Below are 23538 nucleotides of genomic sequence, written 5' to 3' on the forward strand. Positions count from 1 at the left end.
TTAAATTTCAATTAGACAAGGAAGAAAAACTGCGCTAGTCAAATTATAACATTCGGAAAGAGTACTCAACAAGTTAACAAACAGATTGAGTATAGAGGGAGGCAGCAGCTAGCGTGCAATGCACAAAACAATATAGACAACAAGGGGTTAAAGCTGCGCCACTGCACCAAAAACTTTTAAAGTCCACTGAAACTAAAAGTTGTTAAACATATGTGTACAGTCCACAAGGCGCACTTTTCACTGTGCACCCAGATTGATCTAATCTTGTACTGGCTTCCTTCACATCCATAAGCTCCACCAATTGGTCATGTGTAAAAAGAGGATGCAACATAGCGTAACTCCGCATAACACTGCACGTCCAACCAGACACGTTTTGTCATAAGACAGACGTTTTCCAGTTTAAATCTCAGCAGGAACTGGCTGAGATTTGAACCATTAATGAGCAGATTCTCTTATGATTACCTCTAGTGGTTGCTGTATAGCCACTGGTGATAATCACTGTTTGTCGGGAGAATACAATTGCTGGGCAGGAGGGATATTCCCCTGTCACCACTGTCTGTGTTGATCGGGGAATCATGCAAATTTCTTTCCTGCAATCTGTGGATGCAGGAAAGAAATTTGCACCGTATATTACCTACCTAACTGAAAGTGAAAGTAAATTGTGAATGTCTTGAAAGAACAGGAGAGGGGGAGGGAGACAGATATAGGAGAGAAGGGATGGAGATAATGCTGTTCAGTGATTACAGTGTACTGCAGTCTGCAGTGCACACACTTACCCACAGGTCCAGGCTAGTATCTCAGGCATCATTCACACACTGCCAGGAATGCTGCTGATTTTCATATTTTTCACCAACACATCCCCTCTCTTCAGATACAGCATGCCGGAATAGTGTGGGCGGGACTGGAAGGAGGAGGAGGAGCTGTATTCCTCCCTGCTCGTATGTGAGGAGAATGAGGGGGGTGGCTGGACTCGCTGGGCTGTGAAACAGTGTCATAGACTGACACTCAGCTCAGCTTGCAGTCACCACTGCGGAATTTACAGGCTGGTTCTCCTGGCCTAAGGATGGGAGAAATCAGTCTGTTTTTTCAGTAACTGAGGTGAAGGCTTTGGCCCCCTACCCCCTCCCCCCCCCCCACAGTACTTGTGGAGTCCTTCCTGAAACTCACTCTTCTCCATGCCAATAAGGATGCAGGGGAAGGAGCAGATCGGGCGGCTGTGGTTTTGTGAGCATTCGCATTGTGCAGTGTCAGTGAGCAGAGGGAGGGGAAGCTTACTGGGGACACTCTCTCTCTCAGCAGAGACTGTGTTACTCCAGCGGCGGCCCAAACAAAATATATAAAAAAAAAATACCAATTGTGGGGCACAGCATAATGTTGGGGGGGGTCAGGGCCCCCTCTGACTGTAATGTGGGGGGACTGAGGAGTGTAATGTGGGAGGGTTGAGGACATCAAAGTGGGGTGAGCTGATTACATTAAAGTAGGGGACTGAGGACTGTAATATATGGCTGAGGACATTAAAGTGGGGGGCTGAGGACTGTAATGTGGGGGGGCTGAGGACATTAAATTGGGGAGACTTAGGACTGTAATGTGAGGGGGCAGAGGACATTAAAGTGGGGAGGCTGAGGACTGTTATGTGGGGGAGCTGAGGGCATTAAAGTTGGGGGATGAGGACTGTGATGTGGGGAGGGCTGAGGATGTTAAAGTGGGGGGACCTGAGGACTGTAATGTGGGGGGTCTGAGGACATTAAAGTGGGGAACCTGAGGGCTGGAATATGGGGGGAGGTGAGGAAATTAAAGTGGGGGGAGCTAAAGACTGGAGTGTGGGGGGGGCTGGGGACATTCAAGTGGGAGACTAAGGACTGTATTGTAGGGGGTTGAAGAAATTAAAGTGGGGGAATAAGGACATTAAAGTGGGGGGAGCTGAGGACTCTAAGGTGGGGGGTGTGGACTGTAATGTAGGGGGGATGAGAACGGTAATGTGGGAGGGCTGAAGAAAATAACGTATGGGGGCTGAGGACTGTAATGTGGGAGGGCTGAGGAAATTAAAGTGGGGAAGTGAGGACTGAAATGTATGGGGGCTGAGGACATTAAAGTAGGGGGTGGGGCTGAGGACTGTAATGTGGGAGGGCTGAGGACATTCAATTGGGGGACTGAGGACTGTAATGTGTGGGGGTGGAGGAGGATCATGTACAGGGTGAGCTGAGGACACTCATCAAGAGGGGATCTTGAGGTGAAGAGGGAGGGGACTGTGATGTGCAGTGGGGACTGAGGATACTGATGTAAGAATAGGTTCAGATCTGCATCTGCAGCAGCATGCGGTTTGGAACATGCGAAAAGCGCCATGGGTACAGACATGACATTCAGACCTCTGCTGGAAGAAAATTTTACTGACCAGACCTTGGTGAATTTTACTTCAATACCGCTGACCTAGGGGATACCTTGGTTATAAGTTCATGGTTCTTGCTGAATTGAGCCTATAACTGAAAGAAATGCAGCCAACTGCAGCTAAAATAAGTTTTATCCCATGTCCCTTTGTCGGTAGCAGTAAAAAGGGTAAAGCCTGTTTAAAGCCAAAACTTTTTTTTACCTCACTGCTTATCTGGTGAAACCATAAAAACAGGAAAGTAAGTAAGGGGAAATCTTGAGCCCAGGATAGTAACCTTACCTTACCATGGGTCTAATCTATCCTAAAATCCCCAAAAAAAGTATTACCTGGATTTCCACTTTTTTTTTTTTTTTTCGTTTAAAAGTTTTATTGAATATTTTTACTACATACATAAGGCAAATACATGGTGCGTAGAAATAAAGATGGTCAAAACATTCCCGCACCCAAGTATACAAACTTGAACATCACAATTGAAGAGTCTAGAATAACATAGCGAACAGGCTTGATCATGGGAGAAAAGTTTACATATTTACCCCACCCAGAACACCTCAGCGACAGTCACACCGAAGAACATTGAAAATTGCCAGAATGGGTCGAGGTCCGAGGCCTCAATCACCCGAGCGCCCCAACGGGAACAATCTGCATCCCAGGTGACGTGACCACAGAGCTCCCCCCCATGAAAATCAGAGCGGCAACCACCCATGCACTGAGCGGGGAGTCAATCAGCCTCATCATTCCAACTGAAGAGAGCAATATTCAACCACAAAGAGCCGTGGCTGAAAAGTAGCTCAGGAGCACCAAGAGAGGTGATAGAAGGTAGAAGAAGAGGGAAACGTGGTAGAGAATAGGAGAGATAGGTTTTAGCAAGGAAGAGTACAGGCACCCACACCTCCAGGCTGTGCCCCAGGTATAAGAGAGATATTGCAGAAGGTGGCCCAGGGCTCCCAAACTGCCTTAAATTTCTCAGTTTTGTCATGGATTTTAGCAACTATTTGCTCCTGTACCATGATCCAGGAGACCTTCCTTTTAAGGGCCCTTTCACAAGGGCGGACGAACGGACCGTTTTTTACAAGTCCGTTCACGGACTTGTAATGCATCCCTATGGAATTGTGGACGTTAGCGGATGATGCATCCGCTAACGTCCGTAAAGGTCCGCTTTTTCAGACGGAAGAAAACCCTATTTTTCTTCCGTCTGGCGGAACGGATCGGATGAATATGGACACACGGTCCGTATTCATCCGATTCCCCATAGGAGAGAGCGGAGGAAAGACAGGGCGGTCTCTGCACAGTATGCGGGGACCGCCCTGTCCGCCGACAGCTCAGCGGGGATTTACGGATGATCCCCACTGAGCCGACGGACACACACAGGGCGGATCAATATGGATCCGCTCCGTGTGAAAGAGCCCTAAATCTTTGGAAATGGATTTCCACTTTAATGTGACTATACTGGGTAAACAATAGTGCATTTAGAACCCATCATCCCTAATACTAGAAGTTGATAAATTCTTAATTTGAAATAGCTGACCGATTTTATTATGTTGCTTTTCTGCCAGGATCTATTTTTGCAAACAAAATTCTGTCTGTGTAATAATTGCATTCTGTGGCACATCCACCAGTCACATTGCCTTCAATGTGAATAATTATTCTCAGCTTCATGGTCATTTTACAAAGTGAGAAAGCCATTACAGCAAACAATATTTTCTGCTGCATGTTGAAAATACTTATGCAATTATGCTCAGAAAGGTCAAGACCAATGTGATGTAAATAATGGGCAAAATATAATAAATGCTGTAAAAACAAAGAAGTTAGAAAACAGAATATTTGCATAATTTGTCTTAACCAGTGCTGATTTTTTTGCTGATTCAAACAGAAATGTTTTTATTATTCATTTTTAAACAAAACTCATATGAACAACCCTACAACTGTTTTCAGCTTCTTGCCCTGAGCTGACCAGATTATCCAGGTGGCCAACAGAATGACACTGGCAGGGAAGGGGTTAAACACTAGGGGGCGATCAAGGGGTTAAGTGTGTCCTAGGGAGTGATTCTAACTGTGGGGGGTGGTTTCACTAGAACATGACATAAATCACTGCTCCCGATGACAGGAAGCAGTAGATCTCTGTCATGTTGTTAGGCAGAACAGGGAAATCCCTTGTTTACATACGCATCTCCCTGTTCTGCCGCTCCGTGACACGATCGCGGGCACCTGGCGGACATCGAATCCTTTTCTCATACATATAATTAAGATGATGAACACTCCTGGATACACTTAAAATTGGTTTTAGGTCTGGGTGGTTCTTTGGTAATTTTTGATTCTCCATATGAATCGGATTGGCAAAGTCGCAAATGACTCCAAGCCTAGGGTAGTGCGTTTTGTTCAGGCTACTGTTTAAGACAGCAAAAAAAAAATTATCTGCTCTTGCAAACACACCAAATCTTACCTGTCGTGTATGTTTTTTCCACCAAGGTAATCAGATACAGAATGGAATAGCAGCACTTCCCATTGCATTTGATGTACATAGAATGAAAATTAGGAATATGCATTGGTGGTCTAGGACTAAAGGTAGAACCAATCAAGGTAAATGAAAAAGATAGAAACATACATCTGCTCTGAGAATACAACCTGGCTATTCACAGCAGTGCTTACCTTTTGCTACATATCCACTGTTGCTATAAAATCTGGTCCAAGGTGTGAGTAACCGAGTTTAAGGCTGGATTCACACCAGTGCATTTTTAGTGCTTTTTGCATTTTGCAGATTTGAACTACAAAACGTATTCCATAGGAAACCATGTTAAATGGACTGTAGTCCAAATCTGCAAAATGCAAAAAGCACTAAAACTGCATAGGTGTGAATGCAGCCTAAGGGGAGCATTTGTTTTCATTATATATTTTGGACCGGATTCACATACATTGGCGCATATTTATGCCGCCATAGCGTATCTTTTTTACACTACGCCGGCGCAGCGCAGAGAGGCATGCACTGTATTCAGAAAGCCATTGCTCACCAAGATGCGCCAGCGTAACGTATTTTCAAAGGCGCAGGCCAGCGTAAGTGTAAGTGGGCGTGACCCCATGCAAATGATGGTCCGAGCCTGGCGCAGTGGTTTACATCCGGCGTATCTTAAACGGCGCCTGCGCCGTGATGTGAGCGTATGTTCCACGCCCCTCTGCGCATGCTCACAACTATGCCCGGCGTAACCCCTAAGATACGCTGGCCCACCGCCTACGCCCAGAGCATAAATACGCCCAGACATGCGCCCGTCGAGTGCAAAAGTACACCACCAGCTTTTCTACCATTGGTGTAGGTACTTTTGCAATCTCTGCTATGTCTCCACCAGAGATTGAGAGGGAGAGGAGGAAAAATAATTTTTCACCGGAGGAGAAGGTAATCCTGATCGCTGCCTTCTCAAGGTACGATGTGTACCTCCATGGGGCACGGAGTGGCATGACCAGCAAGGTCAGGAAGGACGAGATCCTCCAGGAGGTCGCCATGCAGGTCAATGCCCTTGGACATTAACAAAGGACCTCAAAGGACATTGGGAAAAAAATCAATGACCTACGTCGTCTGGTCAGGGCTAAGTTGGCCAAGATGAGGAGGCACGACAGGGGCACGGGAGGCGGACCAGCCAGTAGTATGGTGGACTTGGGCTAATCCAATGTGAGGTGGATGTGGTGTGTGTGAGCACAGGACCCCAGATGGCAAGCCCCCTTTTTTAAAAATTTTGAGAAAAAATAAAAAAAAATGTTGGATATTTTTTAATGTCTTTTTTTAATCTTTTTAGTTTCTTTTTTTCTATATATTTTTCTGTAGTTCGTCTTTTTTCAATCGCGGTAGCACCCCCCCAGGCCCATGCCTGAAGCTGTGTAAGGGGCCCCATAATTCCTGATGGCGGCCCTGCCTGGCATGTTGGCATACAGGTGTGTTGTCTTGCAAGTGTGGTTGCTCAGCTCGTCCGTAACAGTGCTGCTGCAGCTGCTGTCCAGCTGACCTGTACACATCTGGTGCGGAGTTACACCTGCCTTATGGGGAATAACTTTAGGCCGGACATTGAACTTACGCGCACCGCGCGTAGCCTGCGCCGGGCGCACGTACGATCGTGAATTGCCGTATCTCCCTCATTTGCATATTTGAATAGAAAATCAATGGGAGCGCCAGATGCGTCCAGCGTAAATATGCGCCCACGATACGCCGGCGTAGGAAAGTTACGTTGGTCGGAAGAAGCCTATTTTCAGGCGTATCTAGTTCTGTGGGCACGGCGCACAGATACGACGGCGCATAGATAGACTTACGCAGCGTATCTTGAGATACGTCGGCGTACGTGTTTTGTTAATCCGGGCCTTTGTTATTATTATATTCAGGCCATGCTTTAGGCTGCATTCACACCTGAGCGTAGCGTTTTCGGTCGTTTTTCACACGTATTCGCACGTTTGCATACTGCGTTGTCTGACATTTTTGAACTTTGTCTTTTTTATTTTAGCCAATAGGAAAAATGATCATCTCTTTCATCATTTCTTGCTATGTTTTTTGATTTTTTTATCTTCTTTCTGGGTGAATATTCTATTTCACAGAACAGATTAAAGCGACAAAACGCCCGTACAAATGCTCGTTGTCGCGCTAGACGCTTGAATCAAGCGTTTCCATTAGTTTCTATGGGAATACAAACGTTCAAAACGCCCAAATCAGCCCGATTCGAGCGACAAAAAAGGGTCCAGAACTTGTTTGAGCTTCAGGCGTTCAGCTTCAGACGTTTTGGAGTGGAGATGTGAACCATCTCCATTGAGAATAATGGATTTTTTCCCCTCTAGCGTTTTGGAGCTTCATGCTTCAGGCTACAAAACGCTCAGGTGTGAATGCACACTTATACTTTGTTCAGGAAAACCAATAAAAAAAAGCACACAAATGAGCACTTGCTTAAAGTCCCAATACAGGGTGGGGGGAGAGGGTAGAAATCATCCCTAGTAAAGGTTCATAATGTGCAAACAATTGAACAATTGGCTCCAACAGCTCCTCTTGTTGAATACGTTAAATACGTTAAATACATCAAAACACAGACAAATGATAAGAGTAGTGATCCACACCCTCTCTCCCTGTGCCTGCAAGTAGCTTATGTTGCGCTCTGTGTTTAGATAACCCGTAATGCTCTGTGACACCAATACTATGGGTGCACTATGTAGTAAACACATAAAAATAAATAAAACATCAGTTTAAAATGTACTGTATAAACCTAAAAACCTAAACTTTTTTACCTTAATGCATTCTTTAAGACATTAAGTTAAAAAATGTTTCTTCTGGGGTCCTCCACCCATGTGGTCCGTTCCTTTTCCACAGCAAGAGGTGCACTCCCTAGCGAGGCTGTGTGCGTCCATAGAGACATACAACGTGGCTCAGCAATGCCCCCTAATCCCTGCCCTTGGGATATTAGGGACAGCAGCAGGAGCAAATGGCTCCTGTACCAGTGCAGCTCACGAGAGCAGGAAGACGGAAGAGATAAACTGCAGATGGGCACAGTGGTGGATCAATATGGGACTCAATACAGGGGGGGGGGGGGGCAGGCAGTGAAAGTTGTTTTATCTTAATGCAGAAAATGCAATGCAAGGTAAAAAAAAGTTTGAGAACCACTTCAATTTCCTGAATTTTGTGGAGTTTTTTTTTTCCTGTAGGCCAGTTAAAGAATTTCTAAATGAAATGTTATCTCATTTTGTATTTGACGCAGAGAAAGAATAGAATGTCTTAAACCAGAAGGCATATTTTTGCTTTTATCAAAATGCTAAAGTAGAAATTGAGGAGCTTGCAAATAATTGCTTTATGCCCCTGTAATCAGCTCTACATAGAGAATCCAAATTATATGTTTTTTTTTTTCTATAACTATAATTTATGTATATGTTATTAATGATGAATTGCAACTAAACCTGTAAATGCAGTTTTTTGTTCTTGTGTAATTTGTGTTTTAGCTGCATTGAGTTTCCACACAATAAAAAATAATTACTTTCTCTACACTCTATTGTTTCCTCATCTAACCAATTACATATAGTTGAAGTTTGATGCGTTTCAGAGCATTCAGAAATTATAAGCGTCAATTAATAACACATGATTAACCCACCTACCTCCCTTTGATAATCCACATGTCCAGCTAGCAAATCTGCATTATACGCCATTTATGTCCTTTTGTCTCTTCCTATTACACTTGAATTCATCAATATATCTTATGGGCCAACATGAACAGGGTTTTCTTTTAATTAAATAAAAAAAATTCTGCATTCCCGTTCTTCGTATCTACTTCTTAAACTTTAATGAAGCTTTTTGTCAAACAGAATATACACTAAAGCAGATCATCCTTAAGATGTTTTGAAACAGTTTAAGATGACATTTGAATGAGATGAAACTAGGACATTGGCAGTGTTGAAATAGCCACAGAACCAGTTACACAAGCTGTAGATTTAATAATTTTTTTGAATTTGGTATTTGACAGCCTATTTTTACACATCCTGTTTGGTATCTAGAAATGTTTTTTTCCTTGAATATGTTTCTGTTATGTTTCTGTTTTGATGTATGACATCTACTGGACAGCTATTCCCTGTTAGCCAGCTTTGTAGTTGCCAGAACATGATTGGTTTAGATTGAAAAGTTACGTGACAACTCCTGCTGGACTGTTTTGTCTAATTTAGTTTTATGCTGGGTACCATTTATTTTAGGAAGTGCACTTTATCTTCAGATTATTTAATTTTATTTGTTTGTTGCTAAATATATATTGTATTTGATTTTTCATTTAAACACATTTCACCTTTTTTTTTCTGATATTCACATTTATTAGGATTACAAAAACAATTTTATTAGCAAAAAATATGTATTGGCATACAAAAACAAAGTTTAACAGAAAAGCGTATAAGCCCCAAGGGGGCAGTGAGCAGAGTTTTAAGGTGCAGAAAACCAAAGAAACAATTATACAAAAAATACAAAATGTATTGATACATAAACAGTATAAAACGACTTGGTGTATATAGCAAACAATTTATCTTGCCCATCAGCTTGTGACTTTGTTTACTATGCCTTTATACCTATGTGTGATTAACTTTGTTTTTGTAATAGTTTATCACATTATTCATGAAGCCCAGAGATTTCAATAAATGCACCACCTCCTATAAAGTATAACAGAAAAGTGTATAAGCCCCCAAGGGGTCAGTGAGCGAAGAGTTAAGGTGCAGAAAACCAAAGAATCAATTATACAAAAGATAAAAAAATTATTGATACATAAACAGTATAAAACGACTTATACAATTAGGGCTATAGATAGCCCAATGGTCATATTACAAAAGAATGGTTGTCTCTACATGTTTCACCACAAATGTAGCTTCTTCTGTAGCTTTTGTAGGACCTTTATTTTAAAACATTACCACTAAAAGAGAAAAAAATATAAAATTAATATAAAATTTAGAATTTTATATTTTTTTCTGTTTTAGTGATAATGTTTTAAAATAAAGGTCCTACAAAACTTCCAGAAGAAGCCACGTTTCTGAAATGGCTCTGGTACCAAGGGGAGAGGATAACGTTTTTTCACTATAATCTTATTTAATTTGCGGTAGTCCACGCAGGGTCGGAGGGTATGGTCTTTCTTTTCCACAAAAGAAGATGCCCGCGCCTGCAGGCGATGTGGACGGGCGAATGACCCCCTTTTTAAGTTCTCATCCACATATTCTTTTAATGCCCCCTGTTCCTACTCTGTCAAATGGAAGATCCTGCCAAATGAAATTTCGGCTCCGAGAAGTTGTCCGATGGGGCAATCGTAGGCTCAATGGGGTGGTAAAGTCTCTGCTCTTTGTTTACTAAATACGTCAAGGTAGTCATGGTAAGTCTCTGGAATAGACTGACGCATTTCGGCCCCTGCATCCAGGCACAGTAAGGTAGAAGGCTTATGGGAGTTGTAGGAACCACAGAACTGCTAGCAATAGGGTGAAGAGAAGGTGACTTCCTCTGTAGCCCAGTTGATGGCAGGATTGTGTGCTTGTAGCCAAGGCATACAGAGGATTACCGGAAACAGGGGGGGAAGAGATAATGTCCAAACGTAAAAGTTCTTGGTGAGAACTGGAGATGGTAGCAGGTATAGGGGCAGTCTCTTCCGGATTACCTCTACCTCTGTTGATCCTGCCAGGCACTCGTACCACTCCTCACTAAGGGAGGCCTCCCTCTGCTATATTGGGCTCACCACCATCAGGTACGAGACAGTCCCACACTCCACTTGAGTGCTTCCATCATATACAGCTTCCTATCAGTCTGGATATAGATATCAGATATTTCAGCTGCTCACAAGCATACAACGAGACGAGACTTGTTTGTCTGCTGAACATGGAGTGGTTAATAGAACCAAGAATACAACCTTATATGCAGTTTAAAGAGGAGGTAACCAGAACATTAATTAACATGAGCTAATTGACTAATCATTTACCCAGACTAGGCGACTCATAGATATGACCTTTCAGGGTAGACGCAACGTCTCCTCGCTCAACTGCTATACAATACACATTATCATAAGTGTAAACACAGGACATCGTCACACAATAGCAGGGTCAATTTGCACAGAGAACAGACAGGTGGCTGGAGGGGATTGCATTAGCATCTCCTTACACTGTATGTCCCAACAGTATGAATGAGTCACTCTAATGGCATATACAGGGTCCCCAGGCATACAGCTCACAAAGAGCACCTTTCCCGCCAAATGCCAGGGCCCATGATCGCAAGGCAAGAGGCTAGCATTCAGTCACCTCAAAAAGCCTCTGTCCCAGGTGAGTATGTCACAGCGTGGAACGCACACCAGAAGTGACGTCACCGGAAGGATGAATGACTAGACGAGAAAGCAAGGCACTAGGCTACACTATTAGACTGTTTATAGAATCAGATCTCCTTAAACTTCACCTGCCTTCAATAAAATATAGAAACTGCTATTACTGGCCTTCTTCTGAAAATGGCAGTTGTCTTCTGAATGCCTGACTTGAAAAGAACCTCCAATCATCCAGTCCTTGATCCAGTCCCTGACCTGGGATGATTGGAGGTTCTTTCATGCTTGCCCTCTATTGTGCACATTCCTATATTTTGTTGGGTATATTTGCTAAGTTTTGGAAATCTGATAAGTGATCACCTTCATTTATCATATATAATTTTAGGACAAAAACCCAACAATGTAATTCCTGCAGTATGGACAACGGACTACCTAGGCTCTGAGGAAAGGGGTACGCCCCAAAAAAGCATCAGCCATTTTGCCGGCTTATTTTCATCCGATTCCTGTTATCATCAGGTATTTCTGGCGGTGCCGTGTACCAGTCTGATTGCTTGACAAGCGTTCTTTGCAACTCCCTTTGTGAGTAAGATTATTTTATTTTATTTTCTTTCATACCTGCAGTATGTACAGTATGGAGAAAACTGTAAACTTGTTTAATATGATAACTGGATGGGAGTGGGGCTATATTTCTAATCTGTGGTTTATCTATAATAATTAGTATAGATTTAACTGTGAAAACCTTATTCCTAGTTCATATAAAAAAGGTTTATTCTTAGTAGACATGACACAGTCAGGGATCATAGTTTGCTTATTATCCACTTAATGTTCTAAGGTCTGAGAGGCCAATTCCACCTTTCTTTTTCCTGCTTACTAGAAAGAAATAGAAAAATGTTTAGCTTTTTCTCTTTTTTTGCATATATACCGTAAGAAAATTCTTTATGAAATAAAGAAAGAAAATTCTTTATATAAATATTTAATACATGTATTTATATAGCACTGACAATTTACACAGCTTTTATCTATTTGTACATTTGTATCAGTTTGATTTCAAGCTCGTTAAAAGGGCTAAAAATGTGACTTCATATAAATGTTTAATGATTTTAATGATTAATGATGAAAGCTGTATTATTACCTAGGTATTTGGAATGATTATTTGCTTTAAAGAAAAGCATAATAGTTGTTAACCACTTGTGCTCTGGAAGGTTTTACCCCCTTCATGACCAGAGCATTTTTTGGTATTCAAGAGCATTTTTTGGTATTCAAGAGCATTTTTTGGAATTCAAGAGCATTTTTTGGTATTTTTTGCGCGGTCATGCAACACAAATTAAATTTTTAGCATTTGTCACACAAATAGAGCTTTCTTTTTGTGGTATTTGATCACCACTTGTTTTTTTTTTTTTATTGTTTGCAATATAAATTTTGGGGGGAAAATAACTATACAGTGCCTTGCGAAAGTATTCGGCCCCCTTGAACTTTGCGACCTTTTGCCATATTTCAGGCTTCAAACATAAAGATATAAAACTGTATTTTTTTTTGAAGAATCAACAACAAGTGGGACACAATCATGAAGTGTAACGAAATTTATTGGATATTTCAAACTTTTTTAACAAATAAAAAACTGAAAAATTGGGCGTGCAAAATTATTCAGCCCCTTTACTTTCATTTTTATCGGTACTGCGACATTATGGCGGACACATCGCACACTTTTGACACATTTTTGGGACCAGTGGCATTTAAACAGCGATTAGTGCTATAAAAATGCACTAATTACTGTGTAAATGTCAATGACAGGGAAGGGGTTAACACTAGGGGGCGATTAAAAGGTTAACTGTGTTCCATCACATGTGTTCTAACTCACTATAGGCGATGGTTTCCAGCTTGTAGGAACTCACAATCTGCATCGCCTCTCCTCACCAGTGGCGACTCAAGCTTTAAAATTTAGGGGGGGCACATGGTGGGACAGGGACAAAAGTAGGGGGGCCAACTATAAAATATATATATATATATATATATATATATATATATATATATATACATACACACACACACAGCGCCTTGAAAAAGCATTCATACCTTGTGGACAGCTGGACAGCCTTGTGGTTCCTCCTCCCCTCTCCCAGTGCTCTCTCCCCTCTTCTTCCGCTTCCCGCTCGGCATGCTGGGGGCTGCAGTCCACTTACAGGGAATCGTCCTGGGCCCACTGGTATCTGGGACTACAAGTCCCATAATCCTCTGGCTGTTAGTTTCCTATTGGCCCTGAATTTCTTGCTGGGCTGGGTGAATTAGAACCGCTGAGCTTAGGGTTGCCATCTTTTCTTCAAGCCAAACTCAAACACTTTTGTGGTGCACAGCTTTTTTTGTAGTATAAACTATAAAATTGTAAAATAAGTTTGGTGCCCCAAGGAGAGCAGTAATGCGGCATGCTATGCACGCCACAGTGAACAGTTGGTAAGGCCAGATTGCACTAACAATGGGAGGGGCTTAAAGGGGCATGGTTAAATAAACCAAAAGCTTTCTTGTATGCATAAAATAAGTTTAGAGTGCTGTGCCACAGGTAAGAGTCTCACAGACCTGTAAAGATGTGCTAAAGTGCATTGGAAGCCCACTTGCAATGAATGGAGTGAATGCAGAAAAACACCTGCACTACCACACACAGCTGTGCACATGACTTTGTGAACTCCTTAAGGCAACTTTCACAGGGGCGCCTCCGTGAAGTGGAATCCGCTTGGTCAGTGGTGGATCTGTCTGCTGATCCCCTCTAAGCTGGTGAATGACAGATCCGTGTCTGCTCCGCTATTTAAAGTGGACACAGACACAGTCCTGCTCTAATCTTTAGGGGAATCGGATAGAAATGAACTGCCTTTTTCATCTGATGCCATGCGATCCACCAGATGGATGGAAAATAGGACCCCCATCTGTCTGTTTTTGGCAGACAGGATCAGATTGGATGGCGGTGTATGTAGCTCTATAGGAGAGACTGCTGTGTCCAATCATGTCTGCCTAAAAAACTGATAGGACCTGGGCCTGATTGGATCACCTGTGTGAAAGGGGTCATAGAAAACTTGCGAAAAGAGGAAGAAGCTGAGGAAACTTCATAGGGTAACCATATAATAACTCATAGGCCACTTTCACACTGGGGTGGTGAGAGCATCGGTGGTAAATCGCTGTTCGTTTTACAGTCATTTTAGCAGCGCTTTTCTGATGCTAGCGACCAAAGAAGGGGTTAATGCTGCCTGTGTAGCACTGCTGCCAAATCGCTTTGCAGGCGCTTGGGCAGCTCTGCCTATTGATATCAATGGGCAGGGGTGGGTTAGGAGCGCTGTATTCACCGCTCCTGAACTGCCCCAAAGATGCTGCTTGCTGGACTTTTTCTAGCGTTCCACAAGTGCACCGCCCCAGTGTGAAAGCACTGACAGGAGAGGCACTTTACAGCCACTATTTATACCACTAAAACGCCTGTAAAGCACCTCAGTGTAAAAGTGGCAATATAGTGTCCTGTGCACAGCACCCCATATGACAGGTCACAGCTCAGATCACCCAAAGGACATGTCAGGGGAAGTAGTCTGGGCAGAGAAAACTTGGGAATTGACAACACAACCAGCCCAGAGCCCCTCACCCCTGTGTATGTTCACACTATTCCTGACACCTGAAGAGCCTGAAGTGATATGGAGTCCATCCTCCACCCCAGGAACACTACACACCGTCCCAGTCAGAAACACAGCCAGACACTATACACATGTACATTTAGATTATATCATATCATCAGTGAAACTTGCTGACCTCTTTGCTGCCATTCTAGCCGTGCTCCAGACTGCCTGTGTCACAGGAAGCTAAATGTAATCTGAGCCGGCTGGGGGTGTCCTCTGTTATCAGGCACTGTCCTCACTACAGAGCCCGGAAATCCATCATGTCAGAGACACAGGCAGCCCTGTCTCTGCTCTCTACTGGAAGGTGCCGCATTCTCTCCTCCTCATTAGGAAACAATGCTGGGGGCACATCAGGTAATTGAGGAACCACAAGTTAGGCTCACGGAGGAAAAGGAGGGGTGAAAATCTCCTGCAGCTCTGCCAGTGTCACTCCCTTTACAGAGCCTGTCAGTTTCAGCTCCACTACCCTGTGTCCTGCCGATGGAATGTGCGAGGGGGGGCTCGGTATTAGCACACGCTACACAGATAGAAAAAGGCATTTTAATTGGGGGGGGCACATGGAGGGTCACAGTATAATGTTGGTAGGGCCACGGCCCCCTCTGGCCCCAGGCTGGTGACGACATTGCTCCTCACAGAACAGGGATGTGTGTGTTTACACACACGTCCCTATTCTGCCTGGTCACGAGCATCAGCTCCCGCTTAAGGGGACTGGCGTACAGCTATGATGATTCACGGGATTGTGCCGACCTGTGGCAGTATAATGACGGTGGCAGGACGGAAAGTGGTTAATTACTGCATGCCTGGACCACTACTTAATTACTACATGCATTTAATTATTTATTTACTTTTGTGAATTGACTTTAACCCCTTTTTTTACTGACAGTTTTGAGAGTTGTGCGGTAAATACTGCAAAACTGTGTAGCACCCTGCTCCCAATGAGTGGGTGCTATGAGTTAAAATTGTAGTTATCTGAGCAGTAGTTGGCTCAGAAGGATTGTGTCTAAATTGAGGCTCTGTCTCAGTTCAGCTGGTTGCATGATGTTCCTCCTGACGATGGGTGTCACTGTCACCGCTGGTCAGGGTTGGAAAGGCAGCAGGCTGGATGCATTGGGTGCCTCTTTCCCAAAGGCAGCCCAGGGGGTGTGGTGAACCCACTGTGCATTCTGGGAGGGGGTACTTAAGGGGAAGACACCATTTTGTGGGATTCATCTTTCGATTCTCATCTGAGGGACCTCCTGGCCTCAGGGATGTGTTGGCAGTTTCCACCTCAGGGCCAGGTTGGCCCGAGGCCTCGCAACTGAGATGTAGGCCCAGAAGTTGCTGGGGCCTACTGATCCAGGAATGATTCTGTGTCGCCTTGCCTGTTGGAAGGGACCGAGTAATTAAGGACTCAATTGGAGGATGTATCCAGATCAAAATTTACCTCGCAGTGCTGCCGGAATGGCTGAGAGATCCTGGCACTGAGAGCTGAGTTATTTTTCTTCAGAAATTAACCCAGTGAGGGGTTGCACAAGTCTGTGGCAGAGACTATTGAGCGAATCCTAAGTTCACCAAGTCTGTGGCAGAGACTAATGAACAAATTCTACTACCTAGTCTGTGGCAGAGACTAGCTTTTAATCGAGCTTCGCACCGGCTGCTAGGACAGAGAGAGTGGGCCTATCCGGCGGTTGCTGAGTCCAGTGTGGAGACGGTTGTTCCTCTGGACCTAGGAAAGTAATCGTGATCTGCAAGTAAGATACCTGAGTCCTTCCCATTTCTCTATCCCTCTGTTGGAAAGTTTGTTCAATAAAACCCTTGAAAGAGACCGGGGGGTTTATTTACTAAAGGTAAATCCACTTTTCACTACAAGTGCACTTGGAAGTGCAGTCACTGTAGATCTGAGGGGAACATGCAAGGAAAATAAAAATCTTCCCCTCAGATCTACAGCAACTGCACTCCCAAGTGCACTTGTAGTGCAAAATAGATTTGCCTTTCTTAAATCATCCCCTTTGTGTTGGTGCAGACATTTCTTCCGGATAACTATTCAAGGAGAACCCCTGAGACGAACGCAAGGAACGGTAAGGTAACGGCAGGCCCAAATCTCAGCTCCTTCGGGGGTAGTGCTACAACTGTATAGTGAATTGATGGGAATCGCATGCGATATTTAGGGAGAATATTGGGTTTATTTACTAAAGTCAAGTCCACTTTGCACTGCAAGTACAAACTACACTTGAAATTGCACTGAAAGTGCAGTAGCTGTAAATCTGAGGGGAAGAAGCTCTGCAGATTTTATTATCCATGTGCAATCTAAAATGCTGTTTTTTATCTTCCTTGCATGTCCCCCTCGGATCTACAGCGACTGCACTTCCAAGTGCACTTTGCACTTGAAGTTTGCACTTGTAGTGCAAAGTTGGTTTGCCTTTCGTAAATAACCCCCTGTGTCAGGACACCTACATACCGCATGCAATCTGGTTCTGTTAATGGAGCCCACAGACTTTTATTGGTCACATTTTACACTTCAAATATATTAGCAAGTAAAATGCTGCTGTAAATGGCAGTACAGCAGTTATGGTTAAAAAGTGCCATGAATTGGCAATAATGATGTTCTGACATCAGAAGATTGATGATGATGATATGAAGCAAATGAAGTGAACAGTGTTGTTCTTTGCTTAGTAATGTGTTTTTTTTTTTTTTTTGTAACTACTGATTAGGCATGGTATTTTCCCCTTACTGGAATCAAATGTCCTATGCTTAACCTAAGCAAAACCCAAAATATACTTTGCAACCCACCCCACTCAAACTTGTATTCTCCTTTGGAAGCCCTGAAGCCTCGTACACACGGCCAAGGAACTCGACGGGCGAAACACATCGCTTTGCTCGTCGAGTTCCTTGTTAGGCAAGGCAAGTTTCTCCATTCCCGTCGAGGAAAAAGAAGACATGCTCTCTTTTTGGCTCGACAGGATCCTTGACAGTTTCATCCACGAAAAGTGTACACACGACCGGTTTCCTCGGCAAAAAAAAAAATCCCAGCAAGTTTCTTGCTCGGTCGTGTGTACGAGGCCTGAGAGCCTAATACATCCAGATTTGTATTATTATATTCATCTGGAGCACCTAGGCAATCTTTTGAATTGAGTGCTGATATCATTTTGTATGCTGCAGTTTTCACATTTCTTTAGAAGTGGCATAGCCTAGGGCTACATGGGTGATTAAAGCTCTCTGCTACTGAAAGGTTTAACTGCTTGTTGAGTTATCTCATTATCGCCACATTGCATTACATGAACAAGAGATGAGATTTAATCACCCATAAGCTGATATTTGACTTGTATACCATATCGGTGCAGACTTCTGTAAAAAGCAGTGAGCCAATCACAAAGGCTGGTAATGAGATTTCTAGGGCCATATGCCAATGGTGCATAGACCACCTCATGTATTTCAAGAAATTGGCATTTGAACATTGTGAAAGGTTTAAAAAAAACGTCAGCAATTGCATATTGATTCTTTTATCCTTTTTTCCCTCTCAGTGCCTCTAATCTCCTCCAGCATTTTTTAGCACTTTCTTTACTCAGAATTGGCATCCTAATAGTGTCAAAAGTGTACCATGCCTGTGCCCATTCTGTTAATCCAAACCAGTGGTGGCTTTGTGTTTTTTTGGGGGGGGGAGAAACAACCACCCATCCCCCCCGAGCGGGACTTACCCCATCGTAGCGGGTGGCAGGCAGCGTGGTGCAGTGGCTCAGCTCCGAGTGCCTCTCCTGTTTTAACACATGTGGGTGGGCTCGGAGTGCACTCTCTGCGAACCGAGCCCACCCTATATTGTAGCCTATTAGAGTCTCTGGCACTAATCTGTGCTTCAAAAAAACAGCCACTTCGCATTGGAATCCATGCGTCGGTGTCCTGAAAGGGGCCGGACAAATGGAAAAGGGAGGCGGCGATGGGCGGGGGGGGCGGCCCTTAATGGACAGGCCGCCACTGATTTACACTACAAGATTAAAAGGATTTTAAATAATTTATATGAGAATTGAATGACTAAGGGCTCTTTCACACGGAGCGGATCCGTATTGATCCGCCCCGTGTGTGTCCGTCTGCTCAGCGGGGATCATCCGTAAATCCCAGCTGAGCTGTCGGCGGACAGGGCGGTCCCCGCACACTGTGCAGAGACCGCTCTGTCTTTCCTCCGCTCTCCCCTATGGGGAATCGGATGAATACGGACCGTGTGTCCGTATTCATCGGATCCGTTCCGCCAGACGGAAGAAAAATAGGTTTTTTTTTAAAAAAAAGGGTTTTTTACCGTCTGAAAAAGCGGATCTTTGCGGAGGCGGATCTTTACTGATGTTAACGGATGCATCATCCGCTAACGTCCACAATCCCATAGGGATACATTACAAGTCCGTTAACAGACTTGTAAAAAACGTTCCGTTCGTCCGCCCGTGTGAAAGGGCCCTAAATGTATATCTACTTAAACCTTTAATGTCTAAATGTATCCTTTTTAAATACTGTAACTTACACCTAACCCGTATACATAATCCAATAACTAGGGAGACCAGGAGCAAATTTCTCGTCAGTAAAGGTTAGTAGTTTAGTCCATCTAGTACTCTTGAGCCATCCCATCAAAGCTTTTAACATAGCTTTCGTGAACATTTGAGTATAGATCTGCTGTACGGCTGATGACTAAGGCATTAAGAAGAGTCTTTGTGCAGCATGCCTAGCAGCAGCAAAAAGTTAATGAGACAAAAAGGATGTAATTAGCTGCGCGATGTATTGAGCATTACCATCTTAGAAAACCATAGCTCTTTATGTTAGCATGTGCTCAAGCATAAAAATTAGGTTATCAAAGTAATGTGTCTGAAAAAATATTATATCATCTAGCATAAAAAGCAAAATGGCATAAGTTAAATCTGTATCTAGAATATATGAAAACCACTTTGATTGCATATTAGTCTTTTCATAAGATTGTGTTGACTAGATGCCGGGCTCAAAATTTCAAGTGCTGAGCTACTAGCCAGGCCTCAAGGGTTACTCGCCACCAGTTGCCCCACCCAACCCCTACCTTACCTCGCCCCTAATCACACCTTCATAAATTATTTCATAAAAATTACACTTAAATATTTTATGCAGAATTAAGTTACAAAAATAAATTGCAGCCTCACTGTCCCCCCATTGCAGTCTCACGTGCCCAACATTGCAGCCTCACAGTGCCAACATTGCAGCCTCACCATGCCCCCATTGCAGCCTCACCGTGCCCCAATTGCAGTCTCACTGTGTCCCCATTGCAGCCTCACTGTGTACCTTGTAGCCTCACTGTACCAACATTGCAGCATTTCTGTGCCCCTATTGCAGCTTCACGTGCCCAACATTGCAGCCTTACAGTGCTAACATTGCAGCCTCACTGTGCCCCCATTGCAGCCTCGCTATGCCCCCATTGCAGCCTCACCATGCCCCCATTGCAGCCTCACCATGCCCCCATTGCAGCCTCACTGTGCCACCATTGCAGCCTCATTGTGCCCAACATTGCAGCCTCACCGTGCCCCCATTATAGCCTCACTGTGCCCAACATTGCAGCCTCACTGTGCTTCTTGCAGCCTCACTGTGCCCAACATTGCAGCCTCACCGTGCCCTCATTGTAGCCTCACCGTGCCCCCATTGCAGCCTCACTGTGCCCAACATTGCAGCCTCGCCAGGGTGGAGGAAGAGAGAGGGTGGCCAGATCATGACTGGAGGAAGAAGAGAGCCGCGGGATCACCGAGCAGTATAACACGCTATTACAGCTTACATTAAGATTGCCTCCGTCACACACAACCCCGCCTCCTCTTGACCCCGCGCCTGTGATAGACAGAACACATTCCAGCATTGTATCCACATTCTGTCTATCACAGGCGCAGTGTTAGGAGGAAGTGGGGCTGTGTGTGACGGTGAGCAGAGCAGAAGCAATTTTAATGTAACTGTAATCGTGTGCTATACTACTCAGTGATCCCACGGCTCTCCTCTTCCTCCATGCTCTCTTCCTCCGGGGCGATTGCTGGGAGAACGGCTCCCGATCAACCCCCCCACTCCCAGGCAGCCCTCATTTTCCACTTACAAAATGCGAGTAGGCATGTGGAAAATTTGAGTGCTGGACTAGAGCATCCAGGTTCCGCAGATTAGTATCATAGTGCCCACCTTAGTACAAAAGCTTTCAATTTGAACTTCAGGCATATATAAAGGATCCATAAAAATTCAGCTCTGTAATTATTAATATATCATTACATGTACCTTTTTGAATGAAACTACTTAAATTAGGTACCTAAATCTAACTTTGTATCGGTCTTTTGCAGTCTATTACATTAGAGCTTGGACTGGGAGAGGCATAAGCAGCATAAGGAGTAAATGAGGTGTGCAGTGTTCATATGCTAACAAGGTACATGCTAATAGGAGGAATGAGCAAAGTGACTGAAGGATGAACTCATTTAAGCCTCGTACACACGTTGGGTTAACCAGAGGACAACGGTCTGAAGGACCGTTGTCTTAGGTTAACCGATGAAGCTAACTGATGGTCCGTCACGCCTACACACCATCGGTTAAATAACCGATCGTGTCAGAACGCGGTGACGTAAAACACGACGTGCTGAAAAAAACGAAGTTCAATGCTTCCAAGCATGCGTCGACTTGATTCTGAGCATGCGTGGATTTTTAACCGATGGTCGTGCCTACTAACGATCGGTTTTGACCTATCGGTTAGGAATCCATAGGTTAATTCTAAAGCAAGTTGTCTTTTTTTTAACCTATGGTTAAATAACCTATGGGGCCCACACACGATCGGTTTTGACCGATGAAAACGGTCCTTCAGACCGTTGTCCTCTGGTTAACCTATCGTGTGTACGAGGCCTTACCCTGCTGCTTCTTATTCACTGTCCAATCACAGTCTGTAAGTTCTACTTAACTACAAGAGAGAAAAAATTAGGTCTCCTGCCCTGCCAGACGGGGCAGTGCTATGTAGCAGAAATATGAAAATCTCAGGCTAGATGAAACAGAAATACAAATCATTTGTTTATTGGTAAAGCATCTCCCATATATGTATTGTATCTCTTGCCTGGTGTTCAGCTAAGATGTTTTCAGTTATGTGTATTTTTTTTTTTTACATGTTTTACTATTTCTTAAAAAAAATAATACAAATAAAATAAAACAATATATACATATACAGTAGCCCCGATCCTTCTCTTCTCAGGTCCACCGTTGACACATCTGGCTCCTCCCCCTGCCAAAGGCCCACCATAGCAAGCTGCTTGCTATGGGGGCACTCATGTGGGCTTGCTCCCGAGATGGCTCTGTGTGTCCATAGTAGACACACAGAGGGGTTGATTTACTAAAGGCAAGTACACTGTGCACTTTGCAAAGTGTAGTTGCACTCTGAAACAGCAGTTGCTACACAGCTTGGTAAATGAGCAGAAGCTCTGCTGACTTCAATCATCCAATTTCCTTGCACGTGATTGGGTACTCTTCAAGCTTTACCATATTTGCTAAGCTCTGGAGCAACTGCACGTGCAGAGTGCAACTGCCCTTTGCAAAGTGCACAGGCCCAGATTCTCGTAGATTGGCGTAAAACTCGGCGGGGGTAACGTATCTGATTTACCTTACGCCGCCGCAAGTTTTACAGGCAAGTGCTTTATTCACAAAGAACTTGCCTGTAAAATTGCGGCGGCGTAGCGTAAATCACCCGGCGCAAGCCCGCCTAATTCAAATTAGCCGGGTAGGGGGCGTGGAGCATTTGAATTAAGCGCGTTCCCGTGCCGAACGTACTGCGCATGCGCCGTCTGGAAAATATCCCAGGGTGCATTGCTCCAAATGACGTCACAAGGACGTTATTGGTTTCGACGTGAACGTAAATGGCGTCCAGCCCCATTCACGGACGACTTACGCAAACTACGTAAATTTTTAAATTTCGACGCAGGAACGACGGCCATACTTAACATTGGTTGCCCCTCATATAGCAGGGGCAACTTTACGCCGCGCAAACCCTGTGTCTCCGCGCGTACCTTCGGGAATTCGCGTATCTAGCTAATTTGCATACTCGACGGGGAAAACGACGGAGGTGACACCTAGCGACAAAAAAAAAAAATGCATTTAAGATCCGAATCAGTCGCATAGATACGACGGCCCAGATTAGGACTTACGACGGCGTACATGGCGTTGCGCCGTCGTAAGCCCTTTGAGAATCTGGGCCACAGTCTATTTGCCTTTAGTAAATCAAACCCAGAGTGCGGTTTGACCCCATCCACCCCTGCTCCTTCCTTACTGGCTATGATTGACAGCACTGGGAGACATCGGCTCCTGCTGCTGTCTCTGAGCCTATGAGGAGCGAGAGAGAGCATAGAGAGCCTCTGCTCTTGTGCACAATGCTGGATCAAGATTGTGCTCAGTTTAGTAGAAGGGGGGCTAGGGGAAGTTTCCCACAGAAGTTTTTTTACATTAATGCAGAGAATGCATTAAGATAAAAAAAAGAAAAAAAAAACCTTCAGTCTTTGGAACCACTATAAAAGCTGATGTAGAAAATGTTGTAGTACATTAAGGCAGAGGTAACATTACAGAAAAAAAAACACATTAAGAAGCTCAAGGTCATTTCTATCCTCACAGAAATAGTGGCACTATATTAGTTATTCTGACAGTCTGGCAGTGTGAGATGGCAAACTGTCTTATTAATGACCTTTTCACTATAGCAATAAGGCCCATGATTTGCTTCACAAATCACAAATATTAACCCTGTTAGTTCAGAAGAAAACAC

Source organism: Rana temporaria, chromosome 2, assembly GCF_905171775.1.
Source record: "Rana temporaria chromosome 2, aRanTem1.1, whole genome shotgun sequence".
Taxonomy (NCBI): Eukaryota; Metazoa; Chordata; class Amphibia; order Anura; family Ranidae; genus Rana; species Rana temporaria.